The 18,823-nt window shown below is 35.0% G+C and overlaps 1 pseudogene; it reads left to right on the forward strand.

Moving 5' to 3' along the window:
• The first annotated feature begins 6,735 nt into the window (after positions 1–6,735).
• LOC112062051 (hypoxia-inducible lipid droplet-associated protein-like) lies at positions 6,736–7,001 on the forward strand (annotated as a pseudogene).
• Positions 7,002–18,823: the final 11,822 nt, after the last annotated feature.

Raw genomic sequence — 18,823 nt, forward strand, 5'->3', positions numbered from 1 at the left:
TTTCATAAACTAATGTTTGCTGGTCCATTCAGAGACAATGGGACACAGAGAAGAATTTTAACAAATATACTTTACTAGGTGCCTTCCTGTTCACACAATGTTTATACAATCGTCGTCTATGGTGATAACTCCTTTCCTGGAAAAGGTCACCTATCTATATTCTTTAGGCAGTTAGGGGAAGGTCAAAGTTTCTTCTCGAGTCTTTTGGGCTTTGACTGTTTTCAGCTTGAAATAATTTGAATGCTAAAGAGACACTTTAGAGTGGTAAATTTCACTCCCCCAGAGTAATATTCATTTTATAGATATATCAACATTTCTTTATACATTCCCCTCATGATGGACATTTAGGTTGTTTCTACTTTGGGGGCTATTACAAATAAAATTGCTATGACAATTCATTGGTCTTTGTTTGAGCATATGAGTTTTTTTTTCTTTTGGATAAATTCCTAAGTCTGGTGTGACAGATGTGTGATAGATTCATCACATGACAGATGAATGTTTAAAATTTTAATAAAATTTCAAACTGTTTTCCAAAGGGGTTGTACTACTTTATATTCTCATCAGCAGTGTTAAGGCATTCTACCCTCTCTACATCCTTACCAACTCTTGTAATGGTTACTATTTAATTTCAGTCATTCTAATAGGCATGCAGTGGTATCTCATTGTAGTCTTAATTTTCACTTCCCTAGTGATTAGTGATATTTAGCATCTTTTCATGTGCTCATTTGACATCATATAATTTTGATGAAGTGACTGTTCAAAACTTTTCATTTTTTATTGGGTTTTTTGTTTAGTTTTTGGAGGTTTTTTTAAAAATATATTGTTGATTTAGTTCTTTGTCAGATATATGATTTGCAAATATTTTGATCACTTCTATGTTTTGTATTTCATCTTTTTAACAGTATATTTTGAGAAACAGAGGTTCTTAATTTGATGAAGTCAAACAAAGCTTTTTTATGAATAATTTTGATGCTGAATTTATAAAATCTTTTGTGTAACATGAGGTCACAAAGATTTTTTCTTGTATGTTCTTACAGAAGTATTTTGGCATTATGTTTAAGACTATGAACAATTGAGTTAAGTTATTATATATGATGCAAGATATAGATAAAATTCATTTTGTTTCATATGAATAAATATACACTAAATTGCTTTGCACCTACATAAAATATCAATTATTTATATATCTACTTCTATTTTTAAGCTTCTTATTCTGTTCCATTGATCAATTTGTCTGTCTTGATGCCAACACCTTACTTTATTAATTACTGTTGCTTTATTATAAATTATTGCATAACATAGTGTAACTTCTCCAACATTGTTCTTTTTCAAAGTTATTTTGGCTATTTTAGGTCTTTTGTATTTATTTAGGAACTTTAGAGTCAGGTTGGAAAGTATTTCTTCACCTTCAATTTACTGTAAGAGTTAGTGTAGAATTGGTATTATTTCATCATTAAATTTCTGGTAAAATTGACCAGTTAAGTCTTGAGTTTTATTGAAGTAAATCTTGGACTATATTTGAAAGTACAAAAGCTCCTTTTGGGTAAAGGGACAATATTAGAAAACTCATGAATTAAGGACGCTAAAAGTGTCTGTCCTAGAAAAAGGCTTGCCAAATCCATTTCTTGGTTATCACATTGGTAAGAATGGCTCCTCTGATACTCAGCACAAGGGGGCTATGCTTCCACACCAAATTTGAAGCCTAGATTTTCAAGTTGATGTTGGCAACTGATTCTTGGGACTTCATATTCTGTCCCCGTTACAGCTTAGCCTGTAAAGAAACTAAGTATCAATTTTATTTTCTGCCCCAACAAACAGTCATTCACATCATAAAAGATATTTCTTCTTGAGTAAACTTTCCTACTTTGGTTTCTTTCAAGGACTTTCATTTTCATTTAACTTGTCAAATATAAAGTTGTTCATTACATTTATCCATGTCATTCCTGTGTTTTTTATTCCTTTGCATAGACCCAGGTTTTATTTAGTATTTTTCTTTTTTTCAAGGACTTCCTTTAACATTTTGTATAATGCAGCTCTGCTGATGATTAACTTATTTAGCTTTTCAATGTGTGAAAAAGTATTACACCTTTATTTTTGAAATAAATTTTCCCTTTGTAGAAAATTCTAACTTGACATTTAAAATTTTTTCACCTAGCTCATGATCAAAATGGCAGAGGACTAGGAAGCAGAGTTCACCTCCTTCTACAGAAACATTGACAATACATTTACTAGTGGAACGATTCATACAGAACAGCTACTGAGTGTTCACATAAGACCTCAGACATCTGAAAAAACAAGAAAACCTCCACATAACTGGGTAGAAAAAAAGGAAAAAGAAAAGGAAGGAATCAGAACGGGACCTGTGCCCCAAGGAGGGAGCTGTAAAGGAGGAAAGATTCTTGCATTTTGGGAAATATCCTCACCAGTGGGAGATCAGCCTGGATGGAGGGGGAGCTTCAGAGTCTAAGAGGAGAGAGCATCAACTGGTTTGCAGAAGGTGGAGTGGAGAGGATCCTGCAAGAGTTTCAGAACCACCACCCTGTGTACTCTAATCTAAGACACTCCTCTGTGGGTTAGAGTGGGGATCAGGTACAGAAGCTCAAACCCTGGAGCTCAGTCTCAGGGAGAAGACCAGGGTTGGGTGTAGAAACAGCCTGAAGAGATCAGGCTGTGGCAACTGAGGATATACTAGGAGGAAACCAGAGTTGCAAGGCACCATTTTTGAGAGGCACATGAGGAGAGAGGTGAGTCCACCATAAGAGGTCCTTTCCCTGTGAGACCTCCTAGGCAATAGGATGCCACCTGTTGGAGCTCTGGGGGTAGGTGCAAGTTGCCTCTACCATCTTGGGCTCCAGAGGTGGGACACAAATGCCTCCTCCAGACCCACAGACAGACACCAGGCCCTGCTACTTCTGATCCAGAAGGCTGTGGGCAAGTCCAGTCACTAGGAATTCTGCCAACAGGACCCAGGACCCACCCCCCACTGACACAGAAGGCACAGGCATATCAGAATTACAGCTAAGAAACATATATGGGGACCTCTACTAAAAAAACTAGGGCACTGTCCTGGTCCTGACAAGGCAGTGAGAACCATAGAGCTAAGGGGAGGCCCTGTTCAATATCCAAGGCAAGCTCTTGTCATCACAAAACCAATCAAACCCCTTCAAAGGGATCATGGCACAAGCTTCTGGACCAAGGGGCAGACTCCAGAAGCAAGAGAAACTATGATACTTCAGCCTGAAGAAAGGAGACCACAAACACAGTAAGTCTGACAAAATGAGATGACAAAGAAATATGTTGCAGATGAAGTAGGAAGATAAAAACCTACAAGAACAACTAAATGAAGAGGAGACAAGCAACTACCTGAAAAATAAGTCCAAGTAATGATAGTAAAGATGATCCAAAATCTCAGAAAAAGGAATGAAGGCACAAATCAAGTGATACAAGAAATGTTTAACAAAGATGTACAAGAACTAAAGAGCAAACAGAGATGAACAATACAAAAACTGAAATGAAAAATACACTGGAAGGAATCAATAGCAGAATACCTGAGGTAGAAAAAGTGATGTCGAAGACAGAATGATGGAAATCTCTGCTGCAGAACAGAATGAAGAAATAAGAATGAAAAGAAATGAGAATAGTCTCAGAAACCTCTGGGCAACATTAAACACACAAACATTTGAATTATAGGGGTCCCAGAAGAGAAAGAAAGAGATAAAGGGCCTGAGAAAATATTTGAAGAGATTATAGTTGAACACTTTCTTAAAATGGGAATGGAAAGAGTCACACAAGTCCAGGAAGTGCAGAGAGTCCCATACAGGATAAACACAAGGACAAACATGCTGAGACACATAATGATCAAATTGACATAATTTAAATACAAAGAAAAAATATTAAAAGCAACAAGGAAAAAGCCACAAATAACATATAAGGGAATGCCCATAAGGTTATTAGCTGATTTTTCAACAGAAACTCTACAGGCCAGAAGGGAGTGGTATAATATATTTAAAGTGATAACAAGAAAAAACCTACAAACAAGAATACTCTACCCAGCAAGGCACACATTCAGAGTTGACAGAGAAATCAAAAGCTTTACAGACAAGCAAAAGCAAAGAGAATTCAGCACCACCAAACCAAGTTAACAACAAATGCCCTAGGAACTTATCTAGGTTGGAAACACAGGAGAAGAGAAAAAAGGAGGAAGGGAAGAAAAAAGATCTACAAAACCAAACCCAAAACAATTAAGAAAATGACAGTAGGAACATACATATCGGTGATTACCTTAAATGTGAATGGATTAAATGTTCCAACCAAAAGACATAGACTGGGTACAAAAACAAGACCCCTATATATGCTGTCTACAAGAGACCCACTTCAGACCTAGGGACACATACACACTGAAAGTGAGGGAATGGAAAAAGGTATTCCATGCATATGGAAATCAAAAGAAAGCTGGAGTAACAGTACTCATACCAGACAAAATAGACTTTAAAATACTAACTGTTACAAAGACAAGGAAGGGTACTACATAATGATCAAGGGATAAATCCAAGAAGAATACATAACAACTGTAAATATATATGCACCCAACATAGGAGAACTTCAATATTTAAGGCAAATGCTAACAGCCATAAAAAGGGAAATCAACAGTAACACAATAATAGTGGGGAACTTTAACACCCCACTTACACCAATAGACAGATCATTCAGACAGAAAATTAATAAGAAAAGCAAGCCTTAAATGACACATTAGATGACATAGACTTAATGGATATTTATAGGACATTCCATCCAAAAGCAGCAGAATATACTTTCTTCTCAGGTGCACATGGAACATTTTCCAGGATACATCATGTCTTGGGTCACAAATCAAGCCTGGGTAAATTTAAGAAAATTGAATTCATATCAAGCCTCTTTTCCAACCACAACACTGAGATTAGAAATCAATTACAGGAAAAAAAACTGTAAAGAACACAAACACATGGAGACTAAACAAATTATACTAAACCAATGGATCACTGAAGAAATCAAAGAGGAAATCAAAAGATACCTAGAGACAAATGGCAATGAAAACAGGACAATCCAAAACCTATGGAATACAGCAAATTCAGTTCTAAGAGGAAAGTTTATAGCAATAAAATCTTACTTCAATAAACAAGAAAAATCACAAATGAACAACCTAAATTTATGCGTAAAGGAACTAGAGGAAGAAGAACAAACAAAACACAAAGTTAGTAGAAGGAAAGAAATCATGAAGATCAGAGCAGAAATCAATGAAATAGAGATCAAGAAAACAGCAGCAAAGATCAATGAAACTAAATACTTGTTCTTAGAGAAGATAAACTAAATTGATAAACCTTTAACAAGACACCTCAAGAAAAATAGGGAAATGACTCAAATCAATAAAATTACAAATGAAGAAGAAGTTACAACTGACACCACAGAAATACAGAGAATCATTAATAGAATACTACAAGCAACTATATGCCAATAAAATGGACAACCTGGAAGAAATGCAAAAATTCTTAGAAATATACAACCTCCACATCTGAACAAAGAAGAAATAGAAAATATGAGCAGACAAATTACAAGTACTGAAATTGAAACTGTGTTTAAAAATCTTCCAACAAACAGAAGTTCAGGACCAGATGGCTTCACAGTTGAATTCTATCAAACATTTAGAGAACAGTTAAATCTATCCTTCTCAAAATGTTCCAAAAATTCACAGAGGAAGGAACACTCCCAAGCTCATTCTAGGAGGCCACCATCCCCCTGATATCAAAACCAGACAAAGATATCACAAAAAAAGAAATTTGCAGACCAATATCACTAATGAACACAGGCATAAATATCCTCAACAAAATACTAGCAAACAGAATCTAACAACACATTAAAAGGCTCATACATCATGATCAAGTGGAATTTATTCCAGGGATGCAAGGATTCTTCAATATATGCAAATCAATCAATGTGATACGCCATATTAACAAATTGAAGAATAAAAACCGTATGATCATCTCAATAGATGTAGAGAAAGTTTTGACAAAATTCAACATCAATTTATGATAAAAACTCTCCAGAAAGTGGGCATATTGGGAACCTACCTGAACATAATAAAGGCCTTGAAAGATAAAACCACAGCAAACATCATCCTCAATGTTGAAAAACTGAAATCATTTCCTCTAAGATCATGAACATGACAATGATGTCCACTCTGACCACTTTTATTCAACAAAGTCTTAACCATGGCCATCTGAGAAGAAAAAGAAATAAAAGGAATCCAAATTGGAATAGAAGTAAACCTGTCAGTGTTGGCAGATGACAGGATACTCTACACAGAAAATCCTAAAGAGGCTACCAGAAAACAACTAGAGCTCAGCAGTGAATTTGATAAAGTAGCAGGATACAAAATTAATACAAAGAAATCTCCTGAATTCCTATACACTAGCAATGAAAGATCAGAAAGATTAAGGAAACAATCCCATTTACCATCACAACAAAAGAATAAAATATCTAGGAATAAACCTACCTAAGGAGGTAAAAGACCTGTACTCAGAAAACTAAGATACTGATTAAAGAAATAAAAGTTGACACAAACAGGCGCTTTGCTGCGGGCTGAGCTTTTGTCTTCGGAGAGGCTTTGGGGTTGTCATCTCGCGCTGCTGGTTGGCCGACTTTCCTTCTGACTCCTTACTACCAGACATTACAGCGAGCGGGCCACTCACGGCTCTTCCTCCTGGAGGATCCAGAGGCCTTCCAGAAGCAGAAGGCAGCTCTACTGCTCTAAAAAGGAGTGGGATCCTTTGAGCCATGAAGCATATGTTGAACCTCTGTCTCTTAGGTGTGGTGCTGACCCTGCTCTCCATCTTCATTACACTGACAGAGTCCCTGGGGGGCTTACTGGAGAGCCCATCTCCTGGGAGCTCCTGGACCACCAGAGGTCAACTAGCCAACACAGAGTCCCCAAGGGCCTTCCAGACCATCCATCCAGAGGGGTGTGATAAGACCTCCCTCCACCGGCTGTAACCTTGGAACACTGGCCTAAATACGTCCAGCTGTACCAGTTCCTGGGTAGGCAAGCTCAGCATCAGTTTTATCAGAGAACTAACTGTTACTAGGCCCTTGAAGGGCCTCTGCATCTGCATACACGTTGCTCTGGAAAAAGCCTGTTTAATAAACAGATATGAGTGGGTCGCCTGTGGCTGTGGAATGGAGTGATCTCACTCTTCTCCCCAGTCCACCATATGCTTTGCTGTCCTTGGCAACATGGCTCTGTCTTCTCTTAGATGGGGACTTGTGCTGCAACTTCAGCTGTTGGGAGATAGTGTTATTTTCAACTCTACTTTCTAAGCATCTGCCAAGAGTTCCTTTGGGCGTGGTTGTCTTATGGTCAGTTTATTTGGTGTTCAATTTCTCTTCCATGAGAGCTCCTCTGTGTGCAGATAACAGTTGAAGAGGTGTGTGGGTTGGCTATAGGAAGGGGGAAGGTGGAGTATTCTATGTCCCGTTCTCATTGTTTTACATTTTTAAGTCACTCCTCCAACATAGCGTGTATGTGTGTGCGTATTGGTCTGAAGAGGCCAGTGGGATGACAGCGCCTGCTCAGGACATGGACATTTTGGCCACCGTGTGGCTTAAATAAATTTTTCTAATGAAATAAAGTTGAATGTATATTTCTAAAAAAAAAAAAAAGTTGACACAAACAGATGGAGAGCTATACCATGTTCTTAGATTGGAAGAACAATATTGTGAAAGTTACTGCACTACCCCAAACACTCTACAGATTCAGTGCAATTCCTATCAAATGACCAATCATATTTTTCACAGAACTAGGACAAAAATTTTACCATTTGTATGGAAACACAAAAGACCCCGAATAGTCAACACAATCTTGGGAAAGAAAAATGGAGCTGGAGGAATCAGGCTCCCTGACTTCAGACTATATTACAAAGCTACAGTAATCAAAAGAGTATGGTACTGACACAAAAGCAGAAATATCAATCAATGGAACAGGATAGAAAGTCCAGAGATAAACCCACACACCTATGGTCACCTAATCTCTGACAAAGGAGGCAAGAATATAAAATGGAGAAAAGACAGTCTCTTCAATAAGTGGGATTGGGAAAACTGGACAGCTACATGTAAAAGAATGAAATTAAAACACACCCTAACACCATACAACAAAAATAAACTCAAAATGGATTAAAGACCTAAATGTAAGCCTAGATACTATAAAACTCTTAGAGGAAAATATAGGCAGAACACTCTTTGACATAAATCACAGCAGGATCTTTTTTGATCCACCTTCTAGAATAATGAAAATAAAAACAAAAATAAACAAATCAGATCTAATTAAACTTAAAACTTTTGCACAGCAAAGGAAACCATAAACAAAATAAAAATAAAACCTTCAGAATGGGAGATAATATTTGCAAACAAAGCAACTGACAAAGGATTAATCTCCAAAATATACAACAGCTCAATATCAAAAAAAAAAAAAATCCAATCCATAAATGGGTGGAATATATAAATAGAAATTTCTCCAAGGAGACATAAAGATGGCCAAAATGCACATGAAAAGATGTGCACCATCACTAATTATTAGAAAAATGTAAGTCAAAACTACAGCGAGGTATCACCTCACAAAAGTTAGAATGGCCATCATCAAAAAATCTACAAAAAATAAATCCTGGATAGGGTGTGGAGAAAATGAAACCCTCCTACACCATTTTTGGGAATGCAAATTGATACAGCCATTATGGAGAACAGTATGGAGTTTCCTTAAGAAACTAAAAATAGAACTACCATATGACCCAGCAATCTAACTCCTAGGCATATACCCAGAGGAAACCATCATTCTAAAGGATACATGCATCCCAATGTTCATTGCAGCACTATTTACAATAGCCAGAACATGGAAGCAACCTAAATGTCCATCAACAGAGTAATGGATAAAGAAGATGTGGTACATATTTACAATGGAATGTTACTCAGGCATAAAAAAGAACAAAATAATGACTTTTGCAGTAACATGAATGGACCTAGAGATTGTCATACTGAGTGAAATAAGTCAGAGAAAGACAAATATCACATGATATAACTTATATGTGGAATCTAAGAAAGGGTACAAATGAACTTAGTTACAAGACAGAAGTATAGTCACAGATGTAGAAAACATACTTATGGTTATCAGGCAATAAGGGGAGGGAGGGATAAATGGGGAGATTGGGATGGACACATACACACTACTATATATAAAACAGATAACTAATAAGAACCTACTGTGTATCACAGAGAATGCTACTCAATACTTTATATATGAGAAAATATGAGAAAATAATCTAAAAAAAGTATGGATTCATGTATAACTAATTCACTTTGCTGTACCCCTGAAACTAACACAGCATTATGGATTAACTATACCTCAATAAAATTAAAAACAATTTTTTTCACCTAAATAATGTGTGTCCACAAACTTTTAGCTTGAAATTTTTTTTTCATGAGAAATCTGCTGTCATTCTTATTTGTCCCTCTATATATAACATGTCTTATTTATTCTGGTAGCTTTTAAGATTCTCTATCACTGGTTTTGAGCAATTTGACTATAGTTTGTCTTAATGTACTTTTCTTTATGTTTCTTGAGGTTGGAGCTTGCACTTCACAGATCTGTGGGTTTCAAATTTTCACAAATTTGGAAAATTTTTAGTCTTATTTAAATACTTCAAATAATTTTATGTCTCTCCCTTTCCCCTTTGAGAATTTCAATTATAGCCATACCTCATTTTATTGTGCTTTGCTTTATCACACTTTGCAGATATTGTATTTTTTTTTAATAAATAGAAGTTTTATGGCAACCCTGCATTGAGCAAGTCTATTGGCACCATCTTTCCAGCAATATTTGCTTACTTCATGTCTCTATGTCACTTGATTCCTGCAATATTTCAAACTTTTTCATTATTACTCTATTTGTTATGATGATCTGTAATCAGTAAACTTTGATGTTACTCTTACGACTGAAAGCTCAGATAATGTTAAGAATTTTTAATGATAAAGTATTTTTAAAGTAAGGTATATACGTTTTCTAGACATAACGCTATTACACATTTAATAGACTACAGTATAGTACAATCATAACTTTCATATATACTGGGAAACAAAAAAAATCATGTTACTCACTTTGTTGTGATATTTACTTTATTGCAGTAGTCTGGAACGGAACTTGAAATATCTTCAATGTATGCCTGTATATATATATAAGTTGCTTGAAGTTGTCTTACGACTCACTAATTCTCTTTTTATTTCTCTTCAGTCTTTTTTTTCTCTACATGTTTTATTTTGGATATTTTTCCGTTGCTGTTTTCAAGTTCACTAATTGTTTATTCTACAATCTCCAATCTGCCATTAATTTCATCCAGTGTATTTGCCATCTTAGATATTATGGTTTTTAATTTCTAAAAGCTTGATTTGCATCTTAAAACAAAATCCTGTCTCTATTCATACTCAATCTTTCCTCTAGTTTCTTGAACATATTGAATGTTTAAATGTCCTTTTCTACTAATTCCATCAGATAGTTCTTCCCTTGGACTTTAGTTTCCTCACAAGGTTGTACTTATAAATTCTCAACTGAGTTTATTAGGAGGACCATGTATCTCTGGAATATTCTCCCTGTGTTCCATCCTCATTTACAGTACTCTGCCTTGTGAGCTAGATGTTTTGTCTTCTTCAGATTTCTAGCTCTCTCTCCTCAACTATGGCAGTCTGCACAGATCTACCTTGGTCCTCCTCCCCACTCCCCTGCAATCCAGACTAAAATCTTTAAGACATTAAGCTGGGTCAACTGTAGGATTTATCTCATTTGCTTCTCCTCTCTCAAGGATAACTGTCTTTGTTGCCTAATATCCAATGTCTTGTAAACTACTGTTTCACATAGTTTATTCAGTTCATTTAGTTGTTTCAGGTGGAAGGGTAAATTCAGTCCTGGTTACTCTATCTTGGCCAGAAGCAAAGTTACTACGTTTGAAATTTGATTATTTTATCCCCTTAAACAGAGTTCTTTTTTAGGGTGACACCCCCCCCCAAGAAAAGGGTCCACATTTATTATATATCAGAGATTTAGAAAGTTGTGAATATTACTTATATTCCGCAATGGAATCACACATTCAATTTAATTCAAAAGATAACATTCTGTGTTTTAAATTCTATGATTCTAGTAATTAAAAAGAGAGAGAAAAGGATCAATTAAACATTATTCCCATGTTCAAGGTACTTCCATAATAGTATAAAAAATACAAAAACATATGTAAAGGCCCATATAGAAATCATACTAATGAGTTTATTGATATTAAAAAAATCTTATTCTCTTAGATGAGAATTAAGAAAACCATTAAGAAGACTTCTACATGTTTCCATCATTACATCTACTAACCTGCCTGTTTCTCTATCCAGATATTCTGCCTCCTTTTCTTTTTTTATGAATAATCAATTAGTAATCTAAGAAAACTATAAACTCTCCTATTTATGCATTATATCACATTTTTTCTTTTCTCTTGTCAGAGAAATTCTCCTTTTAATTTTCTGCAGCAAGAATTTTTCATTCCTATCTTATCTTATTCTCCAGCTTTTAATAATCCCATTGAAAAATACTTCTTGACAATAACTCATTTTTATCTACAACTCTATTTCTATCCTTCCTCGTGCAGTCAAATTCCTTGCTTTCTCCAACATCTCTCCCTCGTACTCTCTTGAGTCCCACTCTAATCTGGCTTTCAACTTTTATAGCTTTACCAAAATTGCTTCAAAGTCACAAAAATATCTTCATTTTGCTAACTACAAGGATAAGTTCTCAGCCCTTATCATCCATGAACTAACAACAATATTTCAGAATGGCTGATCATTGATTTCCTCAAGGGGAAAAAAAAAAACTCTCTTTACCCACTAAAACACAACTTTAGAGGCTTCTTATCTTTCTGAGTGATCTTTTTCAGTTTGCATAACCAGTTTCTCCTCACTCTCCAACCTGTTAGGCTCAACCTCAAGGCTCAAAGAAGACATGGTCTTTGAATAACTGCTCTTTCTACACTCATTTTCTTGATGATCTCCTTTATTATAAATGTTTTGCTGTGACTTCCAATGTATATTTTAAGCCTAACCCATTTGTCTGATCTCTTATACTATCTCTTTTATAGCATCCATGGTACAATATAAAGCACAGGAAGACATATCAAATTTTTTGGCTTTCTCTTATATTAGTTATATAGGATTATATGTATACATTTTATGCATTTATACACATAAAGAGAGTCTACTGCTGAACTATTAATTCTTCCTACTAGATGTTTGTGCTCAGTTATCAGTTATTTTCTACTGATTGTACTTAAGTAATTAAGGCTATGATTTGAACCAGACTAAACTTCTTCCAGACCCCACAGCCTCTATAGCTTTTCAGAATCTACTTGTTTTTTTAAAAGATTCACATAAAACATATTTCTTTCCCTCTTTTTTGTTTCTTCCTACTTCTACTTTGCTTTACTTAAAACTTTAGCTGAAAAAATCATCTTTTTAATTACCATCATTTTAATTCTCAAATTTCTCTCTTCCTTTATGATTTCTTCTTGCATTTAGCTTTGCCATACTGATAGAAAAGTGACAGTGAGAATCTCTTATGAAATAATCCTACAAATGATGACATGCACAATGATATTTTAAAGTAGAACTTGTGACTCTGATTACTGATGACAAACTTAAAATCTTGGAAACATGAGTGGGTGATTTTTTCTTTGTTTTGCCATTAATGATAGCTTCCTCTTTTAGTAAAGTAACTTTCTATTACTGATGAAAATATTAACTCAAACAAAACGTAAATAAAATGTGCATTAAAAATCAGTATTATTCATTTAGATTTCTAGCAGGGAAAACAAATAATAAAACTAGTCAAATAAATGAACTTATAGAATCTTATATTATGATAAAGAGAAAATTAAAGTAGAAAAAGCAAACAAGGATTGTTTTTAGGAGGGACAGTTTGAGTTATAGTGGTCAGAGACAACCTTAGGTGAAATAAATAGCCTAAAGAAGGTGAGAGAGATAAGTCTGATAAGCTATCTGGAGAAACAATGAACAATCAGATGGAAGAGTAAATCCAACATTGCTTGGCATGTTTGAAGCACAGCAAGAAGTATGTAGTTGGAGAAGAATGCTTTAGAGAGTAGTAGAAAAGGAGAACAAAGAAAAGAAAATAAATTAAGGGAAGGGGAGCAGGCTGTATATGTCTTTCAGATCTTAGTAAGAATTCAGGCTTTTTCATGAAAGAAATTGAAGATGATACAAACAGATTCAAAGATATACAATGTTCTTGGATTGGAAGAATCAATACTGCTAAAATGACCAAGCTACACAAGGAAACCTACAGATTCAATGTAATTCCTATCAAATTACCAATGGCATTTTACACAGAACTAGAATAAAACTTTTTTAAAATTTGTGTGGAAACACAAAAGACCACAAATAGCCAAAACAATCTTGAGAAAGAAGCAAAGAGGTGGAGTAATCATGCCCCCTGTCTTCAGATTATACTACAAATCTACAGTAATCAAAAGAGTATTGTACTGACACAAAAACAGACATAGAGATCAATGGAACAGAATGGAGAGCCCAGAAATAAACCCACATAATTATGGTCAATTAATATATGACAAAGGAGGCAAGAATATACAATGGAGAAAAGATAGTCTCTTCAATAAGTGGTGCTGAGAAAAACTGGACAGCTACATGTAAAAGAATGAAATTAGAACATTCTTTAACACCATATACAAAAATAAGCTCAAAATGGATTAAAGACTTAAATGTAAGACTGGATATTATCAAACTTCTACAGGAGAACATAAGCAGAACATTCTTTAACATAAAACACAGCAATATCTTTTTGGTTCTGTCTCTTAGAGCAGTGTAAATAAAAACAAAAATAAATAAATGTGACCTAATTAAACTTAAAAGATTTTTCACAGCAAAGGAAACCATAAATAAAATGAAAATACAACATATGGACTGGGAGAAAATATTTGCACACAATACTACCAATAAGGGATTAATTTCCAAAATATAGAAGCAGCTCATACAATTCAACATAAAAAAGAAAAAAATTAAAGTGGGCAGAAGAACTGAATAGACATTTTTCCAAAGAGGAAATGAAGGTGGCCAACAAGCACACGAAAAGATGCTCAACATTGCTAATCATCAAGGAAATGCAAATGAAAACCACAATGAGATATTACTTCACACCTGTCAGAATGGCTTCCATCAAAAAGAACACAACAAATTTCCGCAAGAATGTGGTGGGAATGTAAATTGATGTAACCATGATGGAGCACAGTATGGAGGTTCCTTTAAAAATTAAAAATACTGTTACCATATGATTCTGCAACCCCAATCCTGGGCATATGTCTGGACAAAATTATAATTTGAAAACATACACGTATCTCAATATTCATAGCAACACTATTTGGAATAGCCAACACATAGAAGCAACCTAAATGTCCATCAAAAGATGAATGGATGAAGAAGATGTGAGATATATATATATATATATATATATATAATGGAATATTATATATATTATAATATTATATATATTATATATAAAATTATATATTATACATATAGTATACAATTTACATATATATATTATATATACATATAATGGAATATTACTCAGCCATTAAAAAATGAAATAATGTCCTTTGCAGCAACATGAATGAACCTAGAGATTATCATATTAAGTGAAGTAAATCAAAGACAAATATCACATGATATCACTTATATGTGGAATCTTAAAAAAAAATGATACAAATGAACTTATTTCCAAAAGAGAAAGAGACTCAGAGACATAGAAAAACTTATGGTTACCAAAGGGGATAGCTACAGTGTTTGGGGGAGAGATAAATTAGAAATTTGGAATTAACATATATACACAACTATATATAAAATAGTTAAAAAACAAGGACCTAGTCTATAGCACAGATTTCCAAAAGAGAAAGAGATTCAGAGACATAGAAAAACTTATGGTTACCAAAGGGGATAGCTACAGTGTTTGGGGGAGAGATAAATTAGAAATTTGGAATTAACATATATACACAACTATATATAAAATAGTTAAAAAACAAGGACCTAGTCTATAGCACAGGAAACTATACTCAGTCTCTTGTAATAACCTATAAAGGGAAAAATCTGAAAAAAATTTCAAGTGTACAACAAACTGAATCACTTTGCTGTTCATTTGAAGCTAACACACCCTTGTAAATTACACTTTAATAAAAATTGTCCAAAAACTAAGTAAAATAGATTGTTTTTCTTTTTTTTTTTTTCAAAAGAAAAAAAGAATTCAGGCTTTTTCTTACAGTTTGAAATCTAATGGGATTACGAGGAGTTCAGCAGAAGAGTGACATTGTCTGATATAGATTTGCTATGGTCTGAAAGTTTGTGTTCCCCCCAAATTCACATATTGAAACCTTAAGCCCTAATATAACTGTATTTGGAGATGGGGGCTTTGGGAGGTAAGTAGGTTATGACAGTGAACACTTCATGATGGGATTAGTGCTCTTATAGGAAGAGATATGAGTGCTTGTTTCCTCTCTCTGTTATTAGCCATGTGAGAACTTAACTAGAAGGTGGCCATCTGCAAAATTGGAAGTTGTATTAGCCTGAATTGACTAAGGCAGGTTTGAACATTATCACTGAATTTTATATTGAGAATAAACATCAGGTGGTTAAGAATAGAATAAAGGAAGCCAGTTAAGGTGCTATTACAATATTTAATGAAAGGTTATGATGATGAGAAATTAGTAGACTTCTGAAGATAGTGCTGCATTTCATATAGGCATGAGAGAAAGAGAGTATTCAATGATGACTCCTGAATAACAAAGAATGAAGTTGTCCTTTTGATGAGATAGAAAAATGAATCAATTAATCAAGTTTGGTCATATTAGGTTTGAGACATCTAGTGGTTGATGTTGAGTAGACAGATGGGTCCATGAATCTGGAGTTCAGGGATGTAATAAAGACTGGAGAAATGATTTGAGAAGCATCAGCATATGGATTGTATCTAAAGCTATGATTCTGATTGAGGTCACCAAGGAAATGGGTATAAATTGAGAAGAAAAGTCCAAGTACTATGCCCTGGAACATGCATATGTTAACAAGCTGGTGTTTTACAGGAACCAGTAAAAGAGATTAAGGAGGAGTAGTTAAAAAGGTAGGAAAAAACAAAAAACAATAAAGATTTTGGCAGACCAGTGAAGCAATTGTTTCAGGAATAGGGAGCAGGGAATAATCAACCAGGTCAAATTCTACAGCTAAGTCAAGTACGATTATGGAGAATTTATTCTTGGATTTAGCACTGTAAAGGTCATTAGTGACCATGATAAATGAAGTTTCAATTGAGTATTATAAGAGAAAGGCAGATTAGAATGAATTTAAGATAGAATAAGTGTAGGAAACTTGGAAACAGCAAGTGCAGAAAAGTTTTTCAAGGATTTTTGCTGTAGAAAAAAAGGAAGAAATGCAGCAGTTGCTGAAAGGGGAAGTAAAGTCAAAGAGAATTTTTTTTTAAGATGTAAGTAATAAAAGCATGTTTGTTGGCTGATTAGAGAGACCCAATAGGGACAAACAAAACTAATGATGTTAAAAAAAGAAGATTTGCTGGGACAACATTGTTGAGTGGAGCAAATGAGGTGTGATCTAGTGCTGAAGTGTAGGGTGTAGTGTTTACTAGGATTATGAACACCAATATAGGTAGGGCAAAAATTGCTCGTGTAAATGTGTGAAAATTTCTCCTGATTATTTCTACTATTTTCACAATGAAATTGAAAGGAAGGTCATCATCTGAGCATGACAGTGGGGAGGAGGTGTTGGAATTTTAGAGAAAATAAAGTAGTCTTCTAAAGAGTGGGAGAATAAATAGACTAGACATCAATCAAATAGGGTGTTATTTGAATTCAACCTTTGCTTTGGTTTACAAAAGTGGATGCCACGAAGTGAGAGCAGGACAGAGGAGTGGAGGATGTAAACAAAGAGTGATTATATTGAGCGACCATGGTATATAGGGAAAAGCGGACTTGAGGGTATAAGGAATAGTGAAAAGTTCATAAGATAAATGCATTTTAGCTTCCTTGTTGTGTTGAAAAAATGTTGGAATTGAAGAACTAGAGGAAAGTGGTGGTTAAAAAGTATGGTGCTTGAAATTGAGCCAATAGAGAGGTTTCAATTATTGAAAATTATGTATAGTAATAGGATGTGCCTATGGGAGGGAGTGGGGTGGAGGACAATGTTACTGGAAGAAAAGTGGTCAAGAGACTGAAATTAACATGAATGATGTCAGTAGATATCAGTAGAGATTCCATAAGCTGCCTCTTCCCCAGCCTCCATGCTTCCATCAGCTGTAGTTATAAGGGATTTCTAAAACTTAGTGTGTTCCTGGCCAGACCCTTATATCTATCTGCCTTGTGACCAATCAACATTTATCATACCTTTTTTACCTGTATACATATGTCACCACAAGAAGTCCAGGACTCCCTAATCATCCACCATCCTCCGTACTGTTATTCCCATATGACTCTGTACATTGCTTTCTCTGACACCATCTTCTACGTTTACCTAACTTCTGAATCCCTTTCACTATACTCTCTGGATCTCAGGATCAGTCATCAACAAAATCTCCCATAAACTGGACATCTTCATTTTCTTTTCCTAACATAAACCTGCCTCTCTTCTGAGGATTGCTTTGTCCTCTCTAAGTGGTAGATATTTTCTCTCCCAAACCTCTCTTTCCTCTGGACCTGGAGGTGGGGGTTCCTCACTGCCTCATCCACATAATTTTTCTGCCTTTTTTCTTAAACACACCAGTTTTGAAACTCATGTCATTAAACAATGCCACACAAAAAACATTCATTGTTTTAGTGATCTACTGGCCTTGTATCACTTCCTTTTTTTCCTTGAAGGTTTTAGCTATGTACACCCTCCCCATCACATTCTCAAACACTACTCTCAAAGTTCTTGGTGACTCAAATATCCTTCAGTAACATGGTCAGGATTATATTAAATGCCATTTGTCTGAGAAGGTAGAGGTGTAATCTACCTGGAATGTCAGATGAGGAATTAGATGCCATCTCAAGAATTTTTTTTTAACATCTTTATTGGAGTATAATTGCTTTACAATGGTGTGTAGGTTTCAGCTTTATAACAAAGTGAATCAGTTATACATATACATATGTCCCCATATCTCTTCCCTCTTGCATCTCCCTCCCTCCAACCCTCCCTATTCCACCCCTATAGGTGGTCACAAAGCACCGAGCTGATCTCCCTGTGCTATGTGGCTGCTTCCCACTAGCTATCTATTTTATGTTTGGCAGTGTATATATGTCCAGGCCACTCTCTCACTTTGTCCCAGCTTACACTTCCCACTCCCTGAATATTCAAGTCCATTCTCTATTAGGTCCGCATCTTTATTCCCATCTTGCCCCTAGGTTCTTCTGACCATTTTTTTTTAGATTCCATATATATGGGTTAGCATACAGTATTTGTTTTTCTCTGCCTTACTTCAATCTGTATGACAGTCTCTAGGTCCATCCACCTCACTTGTATGACAGACTCCAGGTCCATCCACCTCACTACAAATAACTCAGTTTCATTTCTTTTTATGGCTGAGTAATATTCCATTGTATGTATGTGCCACATCTTCTTTATCCTTTCATCTGTTGATGGACTGTCCTGGCGATTGTAAAAAGAGCTGCAATGAACATTTTGGTACATGACTATTTTTGAATTATGGTTT

Source organism: Physeter macrocephalus, chromosome 16 (assembly GCF_002837175.3).
Source record: "Physeter macrocephalus isolate SW-GA chromosome 16, ASM283717v5, whole genome shotgun sequence".
NCBI lineage: Eukaryota > Metazoa > Chordata > Mammalia > Artiodactyla > Physeteridae > Physeter > Physeter macrocephalus.